This window comes from Neophocaena asiaeorientalis, unplaced genomic scaffold (genome assembly GCF_003031525.2).
Source record: "Neophocaena asiaeorientalis asiaeorientalis breed wild unplaced genomic scaffold, Neophocaena_asiaeorientalis_V1.1 scaffold184, whole genome shotgun sequence".
NCBI lineage: Eukaryota > Metazoa > Chordata > Mammalia > Artiodactyla > Phocoenidae > Neophocaena > Neophocaena asiaeorientalis.
In genome coordinates, this window is record NW_020185325.1 from 2,155,033 (window position 1) to 2,181,760 (window position 26,728).

A 26,728-nucleotide genomic window follows, 5' to 3' on the forward strand; every position below is an offset into this window, starting at 1 on the left:
GCTGGCCTCTGCTGCTGCAGGCCCGCCCCGCACGCAGTGCCCCTCCCTCCCCCCACGGCCTGAGTAAGCCAGAGTCCCTGAATCAGCGGCTCCTTTAACCCCGTCCTGTCTGAGAAAAACACAGACGCCCTCTGGCGACCTACACGCAGAGGCGGGGCCAAATCCAAAGCTGAGCCTCTGGGAGCTGTGAAAACAAAGAGAAAGGGAAATCTCTCCCAGCAGCCTCAGAAGCAGCGGATTATAGCTCCACAATCAACTTGATGTACGCTGCATCTGTGGAATAGATAAGGAATGATCCCAAATTAAGGAGGTCGACTTTGAGAGCAAGAGTTACGATTTTTTCCCCTTTTCTTCTTTTTGTGAGTCTGTATGTGTATGCTTCTGTGTGAGATTTTGTCTGTACAGCTTTGCTTCTACCATGTGTCCTAGGGTTCTATCCGTCCATATTTAAAAATTTTTTTTTTCTTTCTTAATATTAATTTTAATAACTTTTATTTTACTTTATCTTCTTTCTTTCTTTCTTTTTCCTTCCTTCCCTCCTTTAGACAACGAATCATCCCAAATTGAGGAGGTGGACTTTGAGAGCAAGATTTATGATTTTTTCCCCTTTTCCTCTTTTTATGAGTGTGTATGTGTATGCTTCTGTATGAGATTTTGTCTGTATAGCTTTGCTTCCACCATTTGTCCTAAGGTTGTATCCGTCCGTTTTTTTAAAATTTCTTTTCTTAATAATTATTTTTAATTTAATAACTTTATTATATTTTACTCTATTTTATTTTACTTTATCTTCCTTCTTTCTTTCTTTTTTCCTTCCTTCCCTCCTTTCTTCCTTCCTTCCCACCTCCCTCCCTCCCTCCTTTATGTAATGAGGTGGATAGACCTAGAGTCTGTCATACAGAGTGAAGTAAGTCAGAAAGAGAAAGACAAATACCGTATGCTAACACATATATATGGAATTTAAGAAAAAAAAATGTCACGAAGAACCTAGGGGTAAGACAGGAATAAAGACCCAGACCTACTAGAGAACGGACTTGAGGATATGGGAAGGGGGAAGGGTGAGCTGTGACAAAGCGAGAGAGAGGCATGGACATATATAAACTACCAAACGTAAGGTAGATAGCTAGTGGGAAGCTGCCGCATAGCACAGGGAGATCAGCTCGGTGCTTTGTAACCGCCTGGAGGGGTGGGATAGGGAGGGTGGGAGGGAGTGAGACGCAAGAGGGAAGAGATATGGGAACATATGTATATGTACAACTGATTCACTTTGTTATAAAGCAGAAACTAACACACCATTGTAAAGCAATTATACCCCAATAAAGTTGTTAAAAAAAAATTCATACATATAAAATACCCAGAACAGACACATATGAAACACTCAGAAAGTATTAGCACTAAGTAAAATATTGTTATTAAGGTCTCTGAATTATAGCATCTCTTCTGCATGTTTAAAAAGTAATAGTGAATGGCAATTTCTAGAGTCACAAACACAGAGGAGCTTTTGTATCCTGCTGGTGAAAGTAGCATAAGCTTGTAAGTGACTATAACCGCATGGGTCAAGTGGAGTGGATAGCTGGTTGCAATAATTTTTTCGACTATCTGTGAGCTTGTGGTGGGGCATACTTTGGGAGAACTACAATTTTTGCCCATGTGTAGGAAGTAGCTCATTGAAAGTTGCAAATATAGACAGGAGTTATTTTATTTTTATTTTTATTTTTTGCGGTACGCGGGCCTCTCACTGCTGTGGCCTCTCCCGTTGCGGAGCACAGGCTCCAGACGCGCAGGCTCAGCGGCCATGGCTCATGGGCCCAGCCACTACACTGCATGTGGGATCTTCCCGGACCGGGGCACGAACCCGCGTCCCCTGCATCGGCAGGCGGACTCTCAACCACTGCGCCACCAGGGAAGCCCGAGAGTTATTTTTAAGCTTTGAGAAAGTAACTTCACCAGAGTGACTGGTACTGTGAGAGTCAATAGGATTGTGGTGCTTCACCTCCCTTGGAGGGAACCAGCTGCCGGGGTGGAGGTGTAGAGCTGGTCCAGTCCTGCCTGACCCCGGGACTCCTCTACTGCACATTCTTTACTCTGGGGTGCCCCTTTGGTATGGCTGAGATTTTTTCAACTGGCATAGCATCCAAGGCTTTTTCTTTGCAATATTCCTTCATTCCTTTTCTCCCTTCAGAGTTGACAGGCTTGTGTCACAGTCTCTGAAGGCTCATCCTACCTACTCTTGCTCTCTCTCCCGTTTGTCCATCACAGTTATCCCCCCCCCCTCCAATAAACCTTTTGCACTTCTAATTCTATCTTATATTGTTAGTTGGCCTCTTGGAAGATGCTAATTGACTCAGGGCAGAATCCAGATTGGAGTTTGTGAAGAAAAGTTGAAGGAAGAAAAAGTTCTCCCTGGGAGATGAAGAAAGGCTAAGCAAAATATATAGTATTCTCTAATTTTGTCCTTTTTTTTTTAAATTGGAGAGACTAGAACACACTTATGTGAAACAAAAATCACTGAAGAGAAAGTTAAGATGTACATACTAGAAAAGGCAAGCGAGAGTAATTAAACCAAGTGTCTGACTCCGTATGTAGAGATAAATTCCAGAGTCTGGAGGAAGATTAGTGAAGAAGAAAAGTGAGTGGTTTCAGCAGAGACTAGAGAGTAGGTGAAAGTGTTGGCACAAGAATGGTGATAACCAGAGTCAGCTGGGTGGGGGCAAGGCTATTAAATAAGGGGTCCCCAACCCCTGGGCCATGGACCGGTACCGGTCCGCGGCCTGTTAGGAACCGGGCCGCATAGCAGAAGATGAGCAGCGGGCAAGCGAGCGAAGCTCCATCTGCCATTCCCCATGGCTCCCCATCTCTCCCCATCGATCGCATTACCTCCTGAACCATCCACCCTCCCCACCGCTGTCCGTGGAAAAATTGTCTTCCACGAAACAGGTCCCTGGTGCCAAAAAGGTTTTGGGGCTGCTGTATTAAAAGGTCGCAATAGTGAATGGCTACCCAAGTGTGGGTCAAAACCATTTAACAACTTGATGAGAGAAAAGGAAATTCACCATCATCACAAAGTTGACAACAGAAAGCACTCAGAGTTTGGGCAACGCTATCCTGCAAGACTTCATAATTCTATCACCTCCTCCAGTAACTGTTTGACAGTTTCTTCCAGTTTAAAATTTCATGAAATTCAATGGTTGTAGAATGTAATAAAGATATATGTGAAATAGGCAACAATGTGGCAACTCTGGTGTCTAGATCCTCAATTCTTGGTAGGGCTGACTTTCAAAGAGTGAAAAGAAATCAATGTAGCTGTGATTTTTCTCCAGATATCTTCATACCAATTAAAAATAATACATTTATTCAAGTAGGTAGTTTAGTGCTATGTAGTACTTGTCAATTAGACCAACCAACACCTGTCCTTGAGGTGGTATGTTGTAGATGTTTGAGACAGGAAGAAGGTGTTAACACCAGTGGTCATTTTTCTCCATCACGAAGAGATGCAAACCATGTTACAGAATCCCTCCCTTATTCTCTTCTTTCTCACTTTCTATTTCCTCCCTCCTCTCAAATTAATTAACATTAACGATGCCTGACAACTTACAAATTCCTTTCACATAAATAATCTCATTTATTCCTCCTAGCAACTAGATGATGTAGTTGTCCTTACCATTCTCTTTTACCTTTTTCAAAAACTTAAAGACAGAAAGATTAGATAATATTTCCCAAATGAACATCTACAAGTGATGCATTTAGGTCTCAAGCTAAGAATCTGTGATCCTAAAACCTACATTCTTTACAGAATCAACCAACTGGGGAGGAGTGAAAGAAATAAACGTGACATTAGAGGGTTAACTCTTCAGTTCACTCAAAATAAGAAAATACATGACCTAGATTTTTTTATTAACTGATAACTGATAGCCATGCATATAATTGCCAAAAATAATTAAGAATTATAGCCTAAGAATTATATAATTTTAAACAAATAAGGAGCGTTGGAGATCACCTAATCCAATCTTTCAATTTTACAGATGAGGAAACAAGCCTAATAAGAATTCAGTGATTTCTCAAAAATAAAAACCAAAAACCTCAACTAATATGAGGAATGTTGAGTTTAAGGAATTCTCTCTAGTAGGAAAATGTTATTAAAACCAAAAATGATTAAGCTATTTCTGACCCCTCAAGAGAGTGATATTATTTATATCAGAAAGAAAATAAATATTTTCCATGTTCCCTTCTACTTACAGAGCTGGGTGAGGGAGGGATAAAAAGCAAACACCTGAAATAGTAAGGCCTCTGCCAGTCCTTGGGAGCAGTTAAAGCCGTGATCACGAGGAAAGTGGTCAATGGAAGTCACTTGGAAGAACAAGGAGCAAATATGAGAGCCTGGAATAGATGACTCTGTTTACTCATGCTTCCTGCATCTCTGGAAAAGTAGAACTTGGCTAGAAGCTGAGGATGAGTTAGTGGCTCTGCCGTATAGAGGGAAGAACTTAGGAATGAATGGGGACAACCCAGGAGGGGAGACCCCACAAGCAGAGATGGAAGTAAATTTCAGGGAGCGAGGGGGGTCAAGCAGTATGCTGTGAAGCTGTAATAGGGATGAAAAGTAGCTGGTAAGAAACTGTGATGTCTAAAATTCAGGTTTAAGTTGTTGGCACTGCTGCAATGTGACCTGTCTCTGCTGGACTATTCAGATCTACAGTCATACCTGTGTGTTGTATTGGGGGAAATCAAGGGGAAAGAGCTGTGCTATTCACCTGGCTCATCCTGGCAGAAGGGAAGAAGTGTTGCAGGACACGACGCCTGAGGGACTCAAGAATCCAGTGGATACAGGAACCTGAAGACCGAGCTGACAGAGGTATCTAGTCCTAGACACTTTAGATATTTCCTGAGGGCACAGGCAAAGTCTGCCCAGCAATCTTGGTGCAGCCTCTGAGATTCCCCAAAGATACGAGCTAGAGAGTTGGAGCTCATTTTATTTATACCCCCAAAGACATCATGACCTCAGCTGACATCTGGGTTTCAGAAAAAGATTATCTGTTACAAGGTTGTAGCTGCTGTTATTTTTCCTACTCTAAGAAATTCAATGATTTTCATTTACAGGGCGAGGATGAGATAAGGCAAATGGCGCAAGGATTTAACCTTTCTAGAGTGCTTTATATGCTAAGCAACATGAAATACATAGTATTCTTTATGATGCTCTGTAAGAACATATCTTTGTTCTACAGGCAAGAAAACAGGTTTGCACAGAGAGGTTAAGTAACATGTGTAACTGCAAAAGCCAAGATTTTCTTTAGCACATTCTGCCCGACTACAAACCTAAGCCCTTTCCATTAGGCCACACTTCCTGCCCCGTTGAAGATCTGTAGATTAATATGTTAATCTTGACAGATGCCTACAGAATCAGCATGCACTCACTAAGCACATTCCTATAAATAATACAGGACTCCAAAGGCTTCCTAAATGGAAATATTTCAGAGTATTTTCAGCAAATGGGTCAGCATGTTAGATATTATGAATATAGAAAGGCTCTGCTATGCTAACAGTACTCCACTTCAGCTATGTTTGAAATCAACTGTCAAATGCATTTCCCCCTATTATTTTGCAATAATATATTTGGTATGTGTATACCGTTGCTTATACTGTGAAGATAAGAAGTTGACACTGCCCAACATACAGACTTTTTTCTTTTTCGTCCCTAATAATTATATCATGAAACTGATGTTATATGCCTTGTATACATTCTTTTGGAGGACTCACGGTAGAGTGTTGAAATGACTGGTTACATGATACTTTTCTCCATTAGACCCTTAATTCTCTGTGGTAAGAGACATGGTCAGCACACAGTAGGTTTCTGATAAATTTTTAATAAACAACGATATGGGACTAATGAGTGATAACCATTTATATCTTCTGCGGAGACCCCGTTAAAGCTTACAAGGTTTATAAGCTATAAATATCTTTCGGCATTTCAATTGGTAATTAATTAGGATACTTTCTGTAACTTTTCTACACCTTTTAAGGTTCAAGTCCTTTAAATTCATAATTAGTTTCCAATATTTTTTGTCTCTAATGCAGTTTAAGCTTCTAGAGTATTACATTTGTAATATTATTATAACTGTAAATAACAGATCATTGGAATGTAAACTTTTGCCTAATGATTATACCTGTATCCTAATTCTTTGGCAAATAGATAATTAAGAAAAATTTAACATCATATAATCTGATTAATAGTGTTTTAGTCTCCTAATTTAATAATTCCTGTATAAAGACATTCACTTAAAACATTAGCAAAAAGAAATAATGAGAATATAACTTAGTGCATAAAGATAAGATAACAAATGTAGCCCAAGTTCTCAACTCACAAAATTTTTTTGGTAGCCAAAAAATGTTATGTTTGATGTTAAATAATGACAATTAAAATATGTATCAAGAGTTTCCAGGTTTCTTTCCCCAGATGATAAGTGAGCTGGTCATCTGAGAATTAGACATCCTAGGAAACTCTTGTCTGTTTTTAAGTTTTCCCCCATCCAATAATCTTCTCTATTTTGCTACTGAAAGTAAGTAGGTATTATTTTAAGGTCTTGGCACACTGAAAAATAATAACCATCACCTATGGCATATACCATTGCTTGCACTGTGAGAATAAGAAAGAAACTGACCCTGACCTTGCTCAACATAGAGGTGTTGTTAACTTGTTTTTTCCAGTTAAGCTTAAATAATATCTATTCATTAGGCATCTATTATGTGCTGAGTTCTGCTAGTAATTTGTGATAAATGTTTTGAATGGAATTGTCAGCAGCTGGATGAGGAAGCTAACAACAAAAGAAAATACTTAGTGATCCAGTTTATGTATCTCATTTTTTAAACGTAATTTTAATGGTTATCTTTCACTGCAAATATACTATGCTCAGTATTAACATTTTTTAATTTATGTAATGGTTTCTGAAAATTTAATTCTATAATTTCCTTAGTGATAATCATATTAACAAATGTTTGTAATATGGCCACATTCTTAACGTTTGTGCCAACTTTGGAATATTTAGGACACCTCATATATTTTTTGTAACACGTCAGCGCTAATCTATAACTTATACATCACGTTGAAAACAATTTAACAGCAGAGCAAAATTTGAAATCAAAGTAGTGTTACTGAACCACTCAGAGCTTGTAAAAACGAGGGCCATCTCAATTCATTTCCATTTCAAAAGTCTGCTTCTTTTTGTATTACAGGTGTACAGAAGAAGTATACGCAATGGTGGTTACGAGCTTCAGTTCTGAATAGTAGTCATAAAGGTCGAAATTATCTGATTAGACAACACTTGGTAATGTCATTCTTAATGAAAGTATAAGCGGACTTGCAAGATACCAGAGGCTTCAGGGAGTTTTAAAATCGATAATGCTGTAATACTTTTGTAGGTAATCTTTAAGTAGCACCTAACACAATGGGGACAGCATATGATCAATATTAATGAACAACTGAAGTCAACAGCATGCTTTTCAGGCATTTTTATGCAAGTTCATATAAATATGTCAACAAGATTAACTCCTCACAAAAGCAATAGATCTGTATATGGTTTGCTGCTTTTCTGCATCTACCTTCTCACAATTCCAACAGTAGAGAGTTGAAGTGATTTCTGTATGTGTAACATGGTTAGCTTTTCACACATTTAGAGACTATGCCCCAAATCATGAATTCCTCATGGTATGTAAGCAGATTATTAGAAAGTAAACAGGTTAACACTCTCCTGTGACAATGTGTACACAGACCTGGGCAATTTTACAAATTACACTCTCAAAACATTGGCACTTAGATATTAAAAATAAATGTACATTTTAGATTATGTAATAAGGAAATGCCAGTAAGACCATTGCAAGAGCTTAGTTTCACTAGTTATTTTAGCAATGCAAGGAAATAGGAGTAGTTATGACCCAAAAGTTCACTCCAAACTCTCGTCTTAAAAACATGTTAGGGCTTCTCTGGTGGCGCAGTGGTTGAGAGTCTGCCTGCCGAGGCAGGGGACACGGGTTCGTGCCCCAGTCTGGGAAGATCCCACATGCCGCGGAGCGGCTGGGCCCGTGAGCCATGGCCTCTGAGCCTGCACGTCTGGAGCCTGTGCTCCACAACGGGAGAGGCCACAACAGTGAGAGGCCCGCGTACCGCAAAACAAAACAAAACAAAACAACATGTTAAAATTCTATCATAGTGCTGCTTTTGTATTTAATAAGGTTTGAACATTTTGGCAGTTGCCATTTTGAGCCATTGCCACTCTATTTTAAACTAGTTGAAAAAGAAGGAGTTAGTCTGGGAATGTTCACATGATTGAAGCTTTCAAACCATATTTAACACTAGTTGCTCCTCTTCCTCTTTTCTACTCCTTTTTAAACGTAAATTCAGCCATTTGAGGAAAAAACTGTCAATATTTTCTGGGTATTTTGTATATGTATAGAGAGGTAAACTATAAATAAACCTAAAACACTCCATTTAAGGGGAGAATCAGCAAATTTAACAAATTGTTCCTTAAATATAAAATATTTGAATACATTATGAAAACTGAAATCTGAGGCTAAAGAGATTTTTTTTTTAATACCTATTGAAAAACTTTCTCCTCGAGAATTAATACTGGACTCTCTTCATATATAACTGTCTAGAGGAAGGCACTGAGATGACTAGTGGCTACAAAGGTGTTTAGGGTTCCTGTGTTAGTTTCCCAGGGCTGCTTTAACAAACTGCCACAAACCTGGTGGCTTCAAACAATAGAAATTTATTCGCTCACAGTTCTGTAGGCTAGAAGTCTGAAATCAAGGTGTGTTGGCAGGGCCATACTCCCTCTGAAGATGCCAGGGCTAAACCCTTCCTTATCTCTTCCAGCTTCTGGTGGCTCTTGGCGCTCCTTGGATTGTATCAGCATAACTCCAATCCCTGCCTCCACCCTCACGTGACTTCTTTCCTGTGTTTCTCTGTGTTTTCTCCTCTTCTTATAAGTATACCAGTCATTGGATTCAGGGCCCACCCTAGTCCAGAATAATTTCATCTCAAGATCCTTAATTACTTACATCTGCAAAGCCCTTGTGATGGGCTGAATTGTGTCCCCCCAAAATTCATATGTTGAAGCCCTAACCTCCAGTATCTCAAAATGTGACTATATTTGGACATACAGACTTTAAAGAGACAATTAAGGTGACAGGAGGCCATAATATGGTCCCTAACCCAATCCAATCTCCCTTACAAGAGGAAATTTGGACACACAAAAGAGATATCAGCAATGTTCCAATACCAGAGGAAAGGCCATGTGAGGACAAAGTAAGAGGGTAGCTATCGACAACCCAAGGAGAAAGGCCTCAGGAGAAACCAAACCTGCTGACACCTTGATCTTGCACTATGACAACTGTGAGGAAATGCATTCTATTGTTTAAGCTACCCAGGTTGTGGTATTTTGTTTTGCCAGTCCCAGCAAACTAATACAGACCCTATTTCCAAATAAGGTCACATTCTGAGATTCCTGGTAGACAGGAATTTTGGACAGGTACTCTTCAATCCACTGTAGTCCCTAAGTAGTTGTTTCTTGTAGCAATGAAGCTGACTAAGGAAACCAGAGCCCTCGTCTATTGTTAGAGTGGGCTGACAAAGCACTCATATTTATCAACAATTAACACCTTAGCTAAAACTAATTTCACTTGGCTCTCATCACACAGAGTGATAAAAAATTTGATGATTTTGGAGAGCAGGAGAGCAGTTAAGTTTGGAGCAATGCCTAGGGAGAGTGCAGAAGTGGCTATTTAGGTGCCATCAAGGAGGACCTGTCACTGCACGATTGAAGAAAATACTGAAGAAAGAATTAAGATTTCTTGGGGTTGATCTTTAGCCATTTACTCTAGTTTAGAGTTGGGCTTGCCAATGGTAGTACATTTTTTATGTAGTCAGCCAACACTCTGAGGAAAGCCATTATACACATTATTTCTGTAAACACATGTAATCATTTGAGTGACAATAGTTGATATGTCCTCTTTTCCCAATAAATAGATATCTTATTAAATATTAGTATGACTTTTAAAAATTATTAACAAAATATAGCAAGAGGATCTATTATTTACAAAGTGATAACTATTACTATAGCTCCATCTTACATTTCTTCCTCTGTCCATTTATCCTGCACTGATGGCAAAATAAGCTTCCTAAACCACCATCTCAGCTCAGAATGTTTTATTACTCAAACAGAAATTTGTCTCGTCTGTAGTCACAATGCATATACATTTATTTTAGTCCTTCAAAACATGCTGTCTGTTTTGGGACATCTTTTACCTAACCAATAATATTTGATTTGTGATTAATTATGTGTTATACTCATTAACAGAACAATATGTACTGAACGCAAGATAAAAGATAATGCCCTTTGATTTCCTTTCTAAAATAAAGGACACTAATTCTATAGAAGCCTTTTATAAACTACTGAATGCTGTATAAAATTAAGTAATTATTACTGTTGAAGTTAGTAACAGAAGACCCAAGTGCACCTTGAAATCTTGGGTCAATAGGATAAACATTTCTAAAATCTACAGGAAACATGGATATCTAAAGTATGGACCATCATGATAATCAATGTCATGTTTTCCTTTTTTTCAGGTAGCCACTAGAGTAAGAGAAGGGATTTCCTTGTGAAAATTCCTATGAAACTTTAGAAACCATAAATGCAATCCAATCTAATTGAAAAAAAAGGTCATTCAATAATTTTTTATTAATCTAGGGGGAAAAAATCTCTTTCTGCTTCCAGTGATTGTAATAAGCCAGCTCTGGTTATTGCCAATAAATCATAAGAATTTCTCTCTAATTCCTTAAAAAGCCCTTTAAAATCAGGGAGCTGTTTCCAAACAGAACTCAGCAAATCACCTGTTTGAAAAGTACATCTGTTAGAACTCACATTCCATGCATTGCAAAATACAATTCGAGCTCCAGAATACACATCAGCAGGTGGTGCAAAGTGGTAAGATATCATTCAAGTTTGCCATTAGCTACCTTGGTTTGTTTCCTCTTCTACATGTCAGTAGGATGGGGCATGGAGTAAAGACAGAGAAGAGACCAATGTGTTTCTGTTATAAGCAAATATCTGAGCCCAGGTTTCAGGAGCATCAAGCAATCTCACTGTTTCACATGGTGTCTCTAAGCAGCTACAAAATTTCCATATTCATCAATCTTCCTCTGACAGCTCTTCACCTTTTTCAGGCTTCTACTGAACTTGCCGACTGTACTGCATGATTAGCATCTCACTGTATACTGCTTCCTTCTCTAATTATCTTATGGGTCTCTTTTGTCTCCCTGACGAGATTATAAACACTCGTGCACAGGAACCCCTACTCCTTGTATTTTGTTTTATCCCCATATACGCTGATAAAGTGCTAGATACTCTGATGTTGCTTCATAAATATATGATGATTGACTGAAAATTAGTATTAATTTTGTTAATTAGAATAACAGCATATAATCTAAACTACGTTTCATAGTCTATAACAAAAACCTAAAGTTTAGAGGTTGGTTGCGTTTTCATTTGTAGCCCTTTCTCATCCACAGCTAGTAGGTTGCAACAATCCAATTTTAAGCCTGGAGCCAAGCTCAGTTTTGTTTGCTGAAGGCTGTGGCAATTTGTAAAATATCAGATTGTAGATAAGCTTTTAATTATAAATAGGTATTAAAAGTAGGTGCATTCTTTCCCCAAAACTACAGCTCTTTCTTTTGAAATTTAGCAAAGTGGTTTTGATTTTGAAGGCAATGACAGGAGGAGGGGGAAGGATTTCTATTTTTACTTTTGGAATCTGCCCTCTGTGACTGCCATCTTAACCATGAGGCAGTGAGATCCCTGTAGCTCAGGGATCCAGCTACACTCAGATGGGAAGAGCACCTACCCAGACTGCACAGCTGAGAATATTGAAGCACAGCTGGACAGGCGAGTTACTGTTTGGACAGCCTCTTTAGGTCTCGCATGTGGCTTCTTTGTGGCAGACTTGAGAAGGCATGAAACGAAGCAGGCATGGATTCCGGCCAGCTGGCCATCTGTTCCTTCACCCACTGTGATAATTTGGTCTTGTAGAATTTTGTTAAGTGAGCATTAAGTAATGACCATGTCAAACAGAGTGTGTAATGAATGCTTCTTAATCACTGAATAAAAGCTTAGCGGATGCTTGCCCAAACACAGAAAAGGTCACCAACACAAATGAAGAATTAAAAACAAGAGAGCAATGAAATAGATACAGAACAGCAATAATTAACTTATTTTCCATTTTCACTTTTAATCATATTGAATCCATGTCAAATGGAAGATAGGGGTCTCATAGGGAAGCTAGGTAATAGCATCATAGTTCCTACTATACCGCTATGCATGTATCAAACTCAGGAAGAATTTTAAAATGAAGAAAACACACGAGGAGGTTTATCATCCTGACCTGAGTTGAAAGCACTGTGGTTGTAGTCATTAACACCAAACTTTTCCAAATAATTCTCCAGAATAAGACCAAGTAGTCACTGATTGGAAAAATACTTTCTGTATTGTTTTTTTTTAAGATCAATTGAAATATACTATTCTGAGAAAGCAGCTTTTTTGCAAAGTCATAAACCTTTTTAATTCTCCTAATGGAATGATGTACTAGATAAACTGTATTATTGGGACAGTCTCCTACTGCCTGGAATTCTGAAGCCCATAAGGTTAGACTAATCTTGGATAGTCAATGTTAACTCTACGCTTTATAAAAATGAACCAGAATTCTTTACCTGATTAAGTTACCATCTTATCACCTAAAGAAGATAATATCTATTCCTAATATTCTGCTTATATGGTTCTCCAGCTCAGAATGCCTTTCTTCACCTTACTGTCTCTTCCAAATCTCTCCTTCCTTCCAAGACCTCCCCAAGTTTCATAACCTCCATTATTTTTTCCCTATCATTTATTCTTATTCTCTTCAACAAATTTTTTCTGTTACTCTCTATTATAGCCATTGTTTCATTCATTCATTCATTCATCCTTTCATTCACAGAATTATTCAGTTCATATTTAGAGCTCATACTGTGTTCCAGACACAGTGCTAGGTACTAGGGTTATAATGGTGAGCAAAACAGATACTCTTTCTGCTCTCATATAACTTCAATCAAGTGGAAGAACTGACACCAACCAAAAAAATCACATTAGAAATGGAATTTTTTAATGAGTCATGAAGGAAATGTATACAGTATCCTGAGAATCTATTAATAGGAGGTTTCCCGAGGAAGTTACACATAAGCTAGGAACTAAAATCCAAGTAAGAGCTAAAGTAAAGAAGGAGATGAGTTTTCCATTCATAGGTCTTTGGAAGGGTCTTCAAGGAGTCCAATATAGCTGGAGTGGACAGAGCAAAGACAGAGATAGATAGGGACCAGATCAGGCAGGCTGTCAAATATCATGTTTAAAAAAAAAAAGGAAAGAGAAAGGGCTTTATAGGGATACACTGACATGTTTAAGCAATAGGATAATATGATTGGAATTTCAATTTTAAAGATAATCTGTGTGCTATATGGACAATACTTAGGAAAGTATCAGCATAGATGAAGGCAGACCAGTTAGGAGTCTTCACTTTAGTCCTGGTGAAGCATGATGGGAAGCCTGGATTAGAGTGGTGGGCTGGGGGATATGGAAAGAAATAGACAGATTTGAGAAAGAAGGGTCAGGGATGACTTTTGTGTTTCTAGATTTCACATCTCAATGGTGTGTGCCATCCCCTAAGACAGAAGTACTGGAAGAGTGTCTAGATTGGAAGGGAAGATCATGAGTCAACTTTCGGATCTGTTATTCAACAGGAGGTATCAAGAAGGCAGAAAAGAGTATGGCCTAGAGATATAAATGTTAGTGTCCCCAGTATAGGTGGAAATTAATGGGTATGGATATAGCCACCTATGGAAAGACTAGACAATATGGAGAATCGAGGACCAAGACCCAGGATACGCCATGACTTAATGGCTGGATAGAAAATGCAATGTTCAGAGAAAGCAACTGGAGAGGTAGGAAAAATATTAGCAGGAAATCAAGTGAAATGATTATGGCACTTAACATATTGCTTTATGTTATTAATAAATTATTTAACATGTATACATTTTAAAATTCTGAGTAGATTTTAAGGTTCCAAAAACATGAGATTTCTGTTTTACACTTCTTTTATAACCCATTCGGTGTTTTATATACCATTTAGCACACAACAAATACTTGGTGGATGGATGAAAAGTGTTCACAACTCTATGGACTGAATATACTGACAAAGTATGTTAGGGATTTAAGTGACATTATTCTATACCAAGAGGACATTCTGGTCGATCCTTTTGCTTATCTAGGGAGTCATTTTCATATAAGTACAGGAAAAGTCAAGTTGGATAAACTGCCAATACTTTTTGTTGCTTCCAAAATAAGGCTTATTTGGTCTATAGGAGTAAAAAAAAAATTTAACAATCTCAATTCCTTTTAGAATCCACAAGAGGAAAAGAAAAAACATGGAGAACTAAAAGAGTGATATGAAAATGAAGAAAGGCAGGAAAAATACATGCTAGAAAATATACATGTTTTCCGATTTACCTAAAGGCCTTTGGCTGTTTTTGATTTTCCATGATCTCTCTGCTGCTACTCTCAGTGTTGTACTGTCATTTCACTAACCTTAGAAATCCTTTTGTTTAACTACACTTCTAAAACTGGTTCCCATAAGATCATTCTGACAAGAGAACCCAGTTAATACTGCTATGGTATTAGGTTGAGAAAAACCTCTATAAAGATTTGCCTATAGGCATACAGAGTGAAGTAAGTCAGAAAGAGAAAAACAAATACCGTATATTAACACATATATATGGAATTAAAAAAAAAAAGGTTCTGATGAACCTAGGGGCAGGGCAGGAATAAAGACACAGATGTAGAGAATGGACTTGAGGACACGGGGAGGGGGAAGGGTAAGCTGGGACAAAGTGAGAGAGTGGCAGGGACATATATACACTACCAAATGTAAAATAGATAGGTAGTGGGAAGCAGTCGCATAGCACAGGGAGAGCAGCTTGGTGCTTTGTGACCACCTAGAGGGGTGGGATAGGGAGGGTGGGAGGGAGTCTCAGGAGGGAGGGGATATGGGGATATATGTATACATACAGCTGATTCACTTTGTTATGCATCAGCAACTAGTACAACACTGTAAAGCAATTATACTCCAATAAAGATATTAAATTAAAAAAAGAATTTGCCCATAGGGATAAGCACTGTGTGGGTAAAAAAAAAACGGAAGCCATTTAAAAATAATAGCATCACACTTTATGTAAAGTTCTTGTCTGTTTGCTTCCTAGTAGACATGAAAATGTAGCAAGCAGTTAAATATTTGAGAACTCTGGAAATCCACTTAAAAATGTGCATAACAATTTATTATCATTGCAAACCCAATTAAATATGTTGAGCTATTAAACACAATTCACTTTCTAACCCATGAGCAAGAGTATTAAATGTATGCAGTACAGATCTGCATTATTATAAAAATCTTTATTTCCACTTTTCCATCATTATGCATTTAAATTTGTAAATTCCATGTTGCATTAATCACATGAACATAGATGGGCAATATTTAGATAGAGAGCTATGGCAATCACTGTATTCCCTATAAAAGAAATCATTCCTGCTGACAATTTTGTGGTGAATTTTGTTAAAATCTGACTATAGTTCATAAAATGGTAAGGTTTCCTTCACAAGTTATTAGATGTTTAAGTCCTTCTCAGCTTTATCAAAATAATAAAAAATTAAAAACTACACTTTAATAGCACTGTCTTTGGACTCTGACATTATACTCAATACTACATAGAATATGGCCATATAACCATTACAAGAAGTGACAATAACCCATGTTTGACTGCACTGTGATTTAATATTTATAGTGTTTTCATGATCCAAATAAAGTATGCTGATTAAAATGATCAGGATGTCACCATCTGGATAGAAAAAGCTGAGGTTCACATCTTCAGTATAAAATGCCTCAGGTTATTTCTGCCTGTTGCACTTTCTTATTTCCAACACAATTTCTGTTAGATGAAATATCATAGTACAGAGAAATTATATGCAGTAGTCAGTAAATGAATTAGTCAATGAATGAATACCTTAAATAATTAATTCAAGAAGTTATTACCAACATGCTATTTAAATATAGTAGGTCTGAAATTTAAATACAGTAGGTCATTCTTTAAGGTCAGCATATCAAATATAAAAGATTTTCAGAGTAACCAATAATTTACTAGAAGTGACAAGAATGTGTAGCTAGCTGCTACTTGGTCACTGTGGTATGGCTTTTAGCGTAATTTTTCCTGCAAAAAGCCTTTTAAAATAATTTAGGAGTCTGATTGAAGTAGGTAACAAACAATGAAGAGATTTATGATTGTTTATTTAGTGCTTCAAAAAAATCAGTTGTAAATGTACAGACATGGTAATTTCCAAAGAAGCAGCTAAACAATGTCTTCACATCATTGTACAAGATTCTATGGAACTTTGATAGGAAACACATGTTGAATTCTAATGAAGATGGGCAAGCAGCAAAAATGTCTCTAATTTGAGTATTCAAGGATAACCATATTGTTCAAGATTAAATACGTTTTAGATGTGGACTCAGGCTCACCCTCATAACTGTAGTAGGAATATTATTATACTGTTTTAATATTTTTTCTGAATAAAATAATTTTGACCATGCTTTATGTCATTGAACTTGAGACGGGGGGTCCAAATTTTCCTTGATCTATGTGCTATGAAATCTTGAGACTATCAGCTCTTTACACAGAAGCTACCCTAGTGCACCTCTGGGCTAAAAAGTGCAGTCTTTGATTCAGACACTTGTGCTCATCAGGTCTCTCAACTTCCCTAAGAGGAGGTCCTTCCGAACTCTGCCTATGTTGCCCCTTGGAGCATAAAAGGTGTATATGCCTTTACCCTGCATCCAGCTCATTAGGAAATGCTATTGGTTCTATCTTCAAGATATCACTGAGTGGCTATAAAGCCAGGGAACACAGATAAATACTCATAACAAACGATATATTGATATTACAGTACAAAACAATGAAATAATTTGTGTCTATATGGCCCCTGTTGCTGTATTGAACACGCCAGTCAGGCTTCCACTTTGGGAACTTTGCACCGGCTGTTCCCTCAACCTAAGAAATTCTTCTGCTAACTCCTTCACCTCTATCAAACCTTTGCTCAAAAGGATGTTACCTGTTTTCTACTCAAAATTGCAAACAGTACCTTTACCCCCAATATTCCTATTTCTCCCTTACTGTGATCTAGTTTTCTCAAAAGCATTTACCACCTTCTAATATAACCTATTTATTTTTATCTATCTATCTCCCTATCTATCTATCTATCTATCTACCTAACTATCATCTATCTTTTTGGTTTTTGCTTATTGTCAGAAAGCCCCCTTGCTAAAATATAATCTCCATGAAGACAGAACTTTGTTTTCTTCACTTATATAACCCAAGTGTCTGTCAATGATGTACTCAGAATATTTTTGCTGACTAAATATTGCATTTAAGTGGCTAAGTTTTCCAAGTTTTCGTCAGGAAACAATATTAAACTTATTAAATACTGATCAAAGCTGGATTTAGCCCTGCATTATGCCAAAAAGGCCATTATCCATGTACATAGGATCATTCTGACAAACAAAAAAGTGCTTTTATAGGATTATTTTTGCTGTAATCCCACTGACCTACATAAAAACCAAACAAAATGAACAAATGAAAAAAACTTTTGGGAAAAAAAAAGAAAACAACCCACCCTGCTTTATCTACTGTGAGGATTCATGTTATCCAGGATCCAAGGAGCATCTCTGAACTTGAGACCAAGAATAGTCTTGTTGTTCATGACTGACAAATCTAGTTTATTCTTATGAACAATTTAAATTTATAACATCATTCAGTCATCAGAAACTTATTAGGCAGCTGCCCTGTGCCAGACACTGGGTATAGTGAACAATATCAAAAACAGCCAATGGCCACAAGAATCCTGTATGTCAAAGAAGATTACAGACGCGTAACTAGAAAACTTCAATATGATGACTTAGGTGCTAATGTATGGCAAGTACAGAAAGCTCTGGGAGAATGTAGGAGGAATACCTAATTCAATATCGGAAACTCAGGTATGATATCTTAGAATAAAGAACATTTAAAGCTGAGATTCACAGGATGAATAGGAATAGGCTGATAAAGAAGGTAGGTTATAGCCCTCCAGGCAGAGGAGGGCTTTATCATGTATGAATACTCAAAGTAAAAAAAAAAAAAAAAAAAGCATGACTAATTTGTAGAACTGAAACATATACAGTGTCATTAGAGCCTGAAGTGCAAGAGGGAAACTGGTAGGAGAAAAAGTCAGATGGATTAGCAGAGCCTAATTATGACAAACCTCACAAGTCAAATAAGGGATTTATACTTTATCCTGAAGATAATGGGAAGTTAAGAGTTTTACAAAGAATGACTAATCAGACGCACACAAACTGAATGTGTAGGATTAGCTACTTGATGGAGTTACCAAGGGATGATTTCTATTTCCTCTACAAAGTGTATGTCTGCCTCAATAGTAGAAAAGATACAACCTGCAGCCACTATGGAAAACAGCATGGAGGTTCCTCAAAAAACTAAAACTAGAGTTGCTATATGATCCAGCAATTACACTCCTGGGCATATACCCAGACAAAACTATAAATTCAAAAAGATACATGCACCTCTAACTTCATAGCAGCACTATTCACAATCGCCAAGACATGGAAACAACCTAAACGTCCATTAATAGATGAATGGATAAGGTAGATGTGGTATATATATATATATATATATATATATATATATATATACACACATATATATACACATACACACTATAGAATATTACTCAGCCATTAAAAAGAATGAAATAATGCCATTTGCAGCAACATGAATGCACCTAGAGATTATCATACTAAGCAAAGTAAGTCAGAAAAAGAAAGGCAAATACTATATGTTAACACATATGCAGAATCTAAAATATAATACAAATGAACATATCTATGAAAGAGAAACAGACTCACAGACATAGAGAACAGACTTGTGGTTGCCAATGGGGATGGGGGTGGCTGAGGGAAGTATTGAGAGTTTTGGATTAGCAGATGCAAACTATTATATATAGGATGGATAAACAACAAGGTCCTACTGTATAGCACAGGGAATTATATTCAATATCCTGGGATAAACCATAATAAAAAGGAATAGGATAAATGAGTCACTGTACAGCAGAAATTAACACAAGTTGATTGTAAATCAACTATCCTTCAAAAAATTTAGAAAAAAGATAGTGGGAGGTAGTGTGATAGGAAACATAGCAGAAGAATTTTAAATAGCAACTTGTGGGGCTTAGGAGGTATCTGAGGAGGCAATCAGAGGATCTGTAGGTAGTACTGTTGTTCAGTTGATGCTGAAGACTAGGAAACTGTAATGGCACCATTCTCTGCATGACATGACATTTCTTCTGCTGTGCTTAGAAGAGGATGATGATGATACCCTTAATCCAAAGTTAGGAGCTTTCTAGTTGTATGCGGCTCAGGAATGGCAAGGCAAAGGAAATGAAAATGCGTGCAAGAGAGTGGTTTTGATGATGGAACTTGTGGTCTTTACTAGTAAAAGGAGGGTGATCAGGCTCTAAGGAGGTGAAAGAGAAGGCTGGAGTAACACAGGGATTGGAGGTCGGAGATCAAAGAAAAGGTGTAGTTTAAGAACTAAATCAGTTCTGGATCTGAAAAAAACAGGTAGTACTGAGTTAAGTCACATCATAAAGGCATACGCACATTTTGAAAATACGTTTACAAAATGTTAGAGACCTGTTAAAGATTACCAACATACTGAGTCATTCTTGACTTGATCAGAACAAGTAAAAGAGAATTAGCACGAAAGTAACATTCTGTGTAACACTGTGTCATTCAGGGTTATTAATGTCTTGTTTGCCCACCAAGCTCATCCAATGACAACCAGCAGTAAGTACCATACTTTTGGAAACATTGTGTTAAGACAAAGGACATTTCTGGGAAGATGCCCAGCATGTCATGGAATTTGTGTGCTGTGGAAAGGGGCTCTTCAATTTCCAGAACAAGGAGAGCAGCAGAAATTTGGATGTGACCAGAGTAAGCAGAGCTGTATGAGAACATGGACTAGTGAAGATCACTAACCAGAAGGCTTCCAGTTTTAGGAGTCAGCAAGACATTATGGTTTCTGAGATGGAATGAGATTGCCTGGTTGTAAGATTTCCAGACTGATTAATTCCCAATAGGATCCCTACTTGATGAAGAGACTCAGACCTCTGTGTAAAGAGCAAATTGCAACTTGATTTGATTTTGCTTCTGAAGAAGTCTCTGTTCAGTGGGTAGTGATGAGGTAGTCCAGTGTGTTAGGATCTTTTATCTGTTGAAAACATATAAAGTTAAGGAAGACGTTCAGAGCCAAATTCATAGCTCACCTCTATCCTACACGTCTATGCCAAGAGTGTGCAACCCCTTTAGACACAGACCTCACCCCAACTTCATCTTAATTTGATTGCTTTAATTTTGTTTCCTTTGTCACATGTAGCCAGAAGAACAATCATCCTCACTCTTTCTAACCACTTTTGGAAAGAGATGGAAAATCCTTATACTACATATATTGAAAGTTCAAACATCACAAAAAAGGAAGACAATAGGCCCAAAATGTGATCCAGCCCCAAATGAACACCTCTTAGGTAAGTAGGGTGTTTTGCCTGGCAATACTTTCTAATGAACTTGTTCTCTTATACTTAAATAGGTCTTTGCCATTACCTGGAAGCATGAGATTTGCAATGGGAGAATTGAACAAGGCGACAGATTTCAGAGCAAGAGGGAGGTTATTTTCTTTTTCTCTTTTTTTTGGTTGCTGCTGTTGTGCCCTTTTTATTTCTTCCAGGGAGCCTCAAATATCCAGTAAAATTTTTGCAACGGGGAGCTTTTCTGTCAGTGGGATTGAAGAGGCTTTAGTGGTGCACAGTAAAAGGAAATGCTAGCTTCCTCCTATCATGCCTCAGCTCAACTGAGGGCTCCATTAGCAGCAGCATATGGAGGAGCCCTGGAAACTTATCCTGTGACCAACTACGAAGTGAGCAAGGGCTGATAGCCAAGCTGAGAGCAACTAAAGCAAATAGTATCTAATGACTGAGGAAAACAAGCCCTTCCCAAGTCTATAGATTTGGGATTTCTAATAGTATATTGGTACAATTCCCCAAGAAGCTTGAAAACGTAGGGGAACTGGGGTGATTACAATCAGGATTACATACAGGGATTAGTTTTCTTGAATGAGTTTATTTAGAATATGAATTATAAATGTTGTATGATTTATATCGGAATTTAAAGATGCCTCTGTAAAATCATTCTGAAAAAATGGCAGAATATTAATTAATCAATCTATCTAATGAGTTCAAAATTTCTCAGGGATTAAGCATGATTCTATGTAAAGATCTTCAGCACACATAAACAATGAAGCATATTCATTTTCAATAAAACAAACCAGACATAAAAATTAATTAGTATTTGAGTAACTGAAGAAAATATAGCAAACTTTCTACCCAGCTCTAAAAACAAAAAATCACAAGTTTCAAAATCAGAGTCATAATATACATAAAGAAGAATAGGTATATCATGTTAAATTATTACATATTTTAATTGATGAGATTTCAAATTTAGAAGTAGGAGTATATTTTCATATGACATATCCAAATAATTAAAGTTATTCCATAGTTTTGTGAAATATTATACTTGTCTTAATAAAACTGAAGTGATTAGTCATATAATTACTCTAATGAAACTCATTTTAAAAGAAACAAAAATAAAATTTTTAAGTCCATATCAGGCCAATGTTAGCAGCAGACAGGCATTACTGATTATGTAGATTTTGATAGTAAGAAAAAATCTTCCTTGGAAAGTACTGGAATAATGGGAAAGAAACTGGAAAAATTGTCTTATATGGGTAAAAACTGAGTGACAAATCTTCCAGTTGATATGATTTCCACTAAAATTCATCTTCACAGGAAAGCCTAAGATAATTATTTATCAAGCATAAGGCACTTAGGCATGGAGCACAGTAAAGCTGGGTGTTTTGTAACATTTTAATAGAATATATTTGTTTGGGTAATGAAAAAAATTAATTTATTGTGTATTATATCTCAAAGAAATAATCTGTGATATGAATACTAATTCCCAAATATATACCACTTGTGTCTTGTGGCGAGAGAAGCTAAATAATTAGCTTATAATCCATTTTTCTCCTTTTATCAGGGGTATGATCCAAGGGAAAGAAAGGCAGATGTTTCCGTTCTTTGTAAACATACATATAACTAAACCTGCTAGAAAATGTTTGCTAGGAGGAGACATCTTATCTATGAATGATTTTAGTGGTATATCTCTAGTTTAGGATTATTTCTGGCAAACAAATCTTCAGTCCAGAATTTATAAGGCATAGTTCCATGGCAAATGTCATATAAGCTAACAGCTACATGAAGATAGACTATTATCTAAACACCCCCCGTAGACGTCGTAATCCATGTCCAAACTTAGAGACCTCATCTGTTTTTCTGGGTCAGACAGCATGTGTCCAGTGAAAGAAAGAAAGACCTGGGGAGCTGTCCTCAATGTCCTAAAGCTCTCTGTTTCACTCGTGCCTCTTGACTGCTTGTATCCTTGAAATCATTAGTAAGCTTTGATATTGGCTAAGATCTCTGATTTGTGTAAGGCTGATTTGACAATCTAATCTTTTGAATTAACTCTATTTACTCAACCTTTCTAGAAAAGTTTTATAGTAAAAGCGCAACACTTAAAAATGTACAAATGCCCACAAGTTGAGGAATAGTTAAGCAAACTTCAATATAACATAACTATGAAGTATTAATAGAATAGAAAATTGCCAATTAAAGATATGAAAACAATTTAGCTATATAATAAAATCTACATAAAATTCTATTAAATGCAGAAAGAGCACAGTTTATGCTACAACAAAGTAAAATGTGGTAAAAGTAAAATAACAGGTACTGAAAGAATAGATTTTTTTTAAATCTATGGATTTTGGATGGAGAATTTTGTTGAAAAGGGTTTGAAGAAGGGGAAGGTCAATGTAGGCAGGAAACCAGTGTGCAGCCCTTGTAATTATCAGATTAAAATCATCAAGACTTCACAAATATTACAGGTCTCCTAATAGACACATGGTAGTGTTGTACTTCCTCACCCCTTTCCAAGTTAGTAGTGGTCACGTGAATTTCTTTGACCAATAATGTGAGAAGTAATGTGTGTCATTTCTAACAGATATTTTCAGAACAAATTAGTGGTTAATCATGCCTGCTTCACACTGTGTTAGTGATTAGAGAAGCAACTGTTGAGATGTAGCCTTTGCTGGCCTGGGGCCCTGAGTACAATGAGCAGAGATCCCTTACTGACCCACACTGGACCTGTGTGACAAGCCACTGAGACCTGGATGTGGCTTATTCTTGAGGCATAATGAAGTTCATCCTGACTGATTCAGTAAAACACAAAAAAACAAAAAAACAAAAACTGTAATGGGAGTCTAATTCCTTCACTGTTTAACATTTTGTAAACCACAAAGAGCTAAGCAAAATTTGTGCAAACATAGATTTTTTAGTCCTATAGGATACCAGTTGGGAGTATTTAGTAGGGGGATAGACTTAACAGTATTGCAGAGTAAGAATGAGATGATCTTAACAGGTCATGTTCAAGAAGGGAGTGAAATAGAAGGTGACTTGGATGTTTTATGCCTGACAAAGAAATTGGTAATGCCATTGAGAGAGGTAACATATGAAAGCAGGGGGGGAAAAAAGTTTAGAATATTCATTTTTGCACGTAGACCATTAGATGTGTCTGGCTGATGTCTGAAAATGGAAATATGAAATTCAGGAGAGAGGCCGGGGCTATAGAGAAGAGGGAGAAGAGAAAGCAGCCTCCCATATTTTATGAGCTGAGTATTCCCCTAGGTATTTTACATATAATATCTCCAATAATAATTACAATTTCACCATTGCACTGAAAAAACTGAGTCACTAAGAGGTTTAGCTACCCAGATTTGGGAATACTCTATCCATATAAGAATTAAGAGAAGCCTGGGGGAGAAAAAGGGGCAAGGAGATAGTAAAAGCTATATTCAAAAGACAGGCAAAAGAAAGAGGACACTAAGTAAAAACAGACAATTTTAAAGCCAAACAAAAATACAGAGCCACTGAGGTCAAGGGGGAAATGTCAGGAGGTAAAAGATGTTGTTCTTGTTGAATACTGCAGAGAAAACTAACTAGATTCATTATCTTCAAACTACTGAATTTTGACTCAAAATGGTTAACTTATGAAAGGCAAAAGCTGAAACGTATCCAGCTTTTAATACAATAATATTCTGCAGAACATTAAGCTGAATGAATCTCAGAGATGGGTCGTTTTATGAGCATTACACCTCATGTTTGCCTAAATTAAAATCTAGGGAATTAAGTAAACACTACCACTAGGAATATTTTTTATTTCTTTACATAAAAAAAATCTCTAGCAAAGATGACCCAACAAATGAATGAACCCCTTGACAGGCCTAAATCATATAGGTAAATTAATTCCACAAATTGCTCTCAAAAGGAATTTGAATCTCAGTGCTGATTTTGGTATGTCAACAGCACATATTCCTGGTGGGTCATAATGCTTCATGAGATGCATGGGAACCTCTGAATCAGATGAATATTCAAAGTGATCTTCAGGGAAATCCTAAATTAGAATGCACTCCAATGATTTAATTGAAAGGTCACATAGGTGAGTGACTATTATAAAATCTATAACATAATGGAAGCATTGTACTCTCACAAGTGGCAGTTAAGAACTTTAGGTCAAGGGCTCATCGAATTTCTAGATTTATAAGAAGACAATATTCTTTACTTATAAAAAGTGTTCACATTTCTCTAAGGAAAAGTAACCTCCTTTTTTAATATAACTTAAGACAAAATACTTGTATTTCTAGTATTAACTATCTCAGAAAGGAGGCAAATTTTAAGTAAAGCAAGTGCACGTCTTTAGATACATTCTTTTTTTAACATTTGAATTGTTACAGGCTTTTGCCAGTTCCTTAGACATGATCGACAATTCTTGCAGATACTGGATTTTACCATTAGAAAACAGCTTGGACTTACCTATTTGTTCCACTTTTGTTGCTTTGTACTTTTATTTTAAAATAGGTGTGAAGGCAAAACATCAAACACAATTTTACCTTACTGAAGAATGTTTACAGCATTTTGGGGACAAATAAACCCAATAATCATTATTATAAAATTTATTTAAAATACTTCATTAGAAAGTTATTAGTTGTCCAAGGACAAATTACACATTTATATAGTCCTATTAGTCAAATTCATTTTCATATATATATATATACTTCAGAGAGTAAAGTCTACTGTATACCCCTGAAAGTAACAATATAGAATACAACAGATTTTAACATTAAAATATTTTGAACACTATTTATCCTAATTATATTTGGTACAGAATTTATTTCCTTTATTTTCATCAAAATGTAGGTAAAAATGTAACTGAATTTTCACAATCAAGATACTATACTTTTATAACCAACTTCTATACTTTTGATGTTCAGCCCATTCTTTAATTAAAAAATTATTTCTTTTTCTTCAATTCTATCATAAAATTTGCATGCATCTCCATTAAGAGCCTAGTTTTAGTTATTATCCAATTATTTTCTGTCTCTAGGTCTACAAGCAACCTGTTCTTCCCTTATTGGCTTGAGTTCCAATTAACTTGGAAATTCAGCAGGCCCCTTATGACTGTGATATCAGTATCCTTCAGAGACTTCTGCTCTTCTTTGAAATAACATATTAGTGATCTCAGAGTAGCTCTTAAAATTCTCTCTTTTCTATTGTGACCATTTATAAGCATAAGTTAATTGGTCCAAGGCCAACTATCAAAAAATGGCTATATGACTTAAAAGGGAAATGTTACTTTTGTATCATTTTTAAGTGCAATGTGTCTTATAAGAAGCCTTAATAATTAAAATAGTAAATTTCTACATAGTCATGTCTATATGTTTTTACCTATCTGTGTCCCACTTTTCTTCCAGGAAGGATTTTAGAAAGCCCCAAAATAATGTAAAATAACTAGAAACATTCAAATAATGAACAAAAATAAAGATGAGCAGTAATGTAAGAAAGGAGCAAGAAAAACAATGAAGACAGTTGTGTCATTGCAAAAGACTACATCTCTTTCACAGAGGCAATAGTAAATGTGTAAGTCATAATATTTAAAATCTTGTAAAGAAGCTGTGTCCACTTGAAGAACTTGACTCTTTAATAATGACAGATGGTGAACAGTAAGGTTATTCTTAACTTCTAACAATCATAGGGTAGAGAAGGTGGCAATGCCATAAACACTCAGCAACAGAAACACACGCATTTATTGGGTATCCTGTTCACTGATAAATAAAGTGGAAGAAATTCCGTTAAAATGTTTTCCTGACACATTTTTCACAGCAATCTACTGGTATTTTCTGCTCTATCCCTCAAGTTACTCAACATGATGATTTCCCAAGGGTCATTTCCACATCACACTGAGACACTTGGCTTTTGTTACCTGAATCTAGAAAGAGCTTAGACTCATGTCCAAGCACATTCTAATTCACCCTTTATTGCCACCACCTTCAAAGAACATTTTC

General features: G+C 36.7%; 1 protein-coding gene across 2 annotated transcripts in view; it reads right to left on the bottom strand.

Moving 5' to 3' along the window:
• Window positions 1–26,728, bottom strand: part of EDIL3 (EGF like and discoidin domains 3) — a 411,746-nt gene that overhangs the window by 209,691 nt on the left and 175,327 nt on the right. The window lies entirely within an intron of this gene.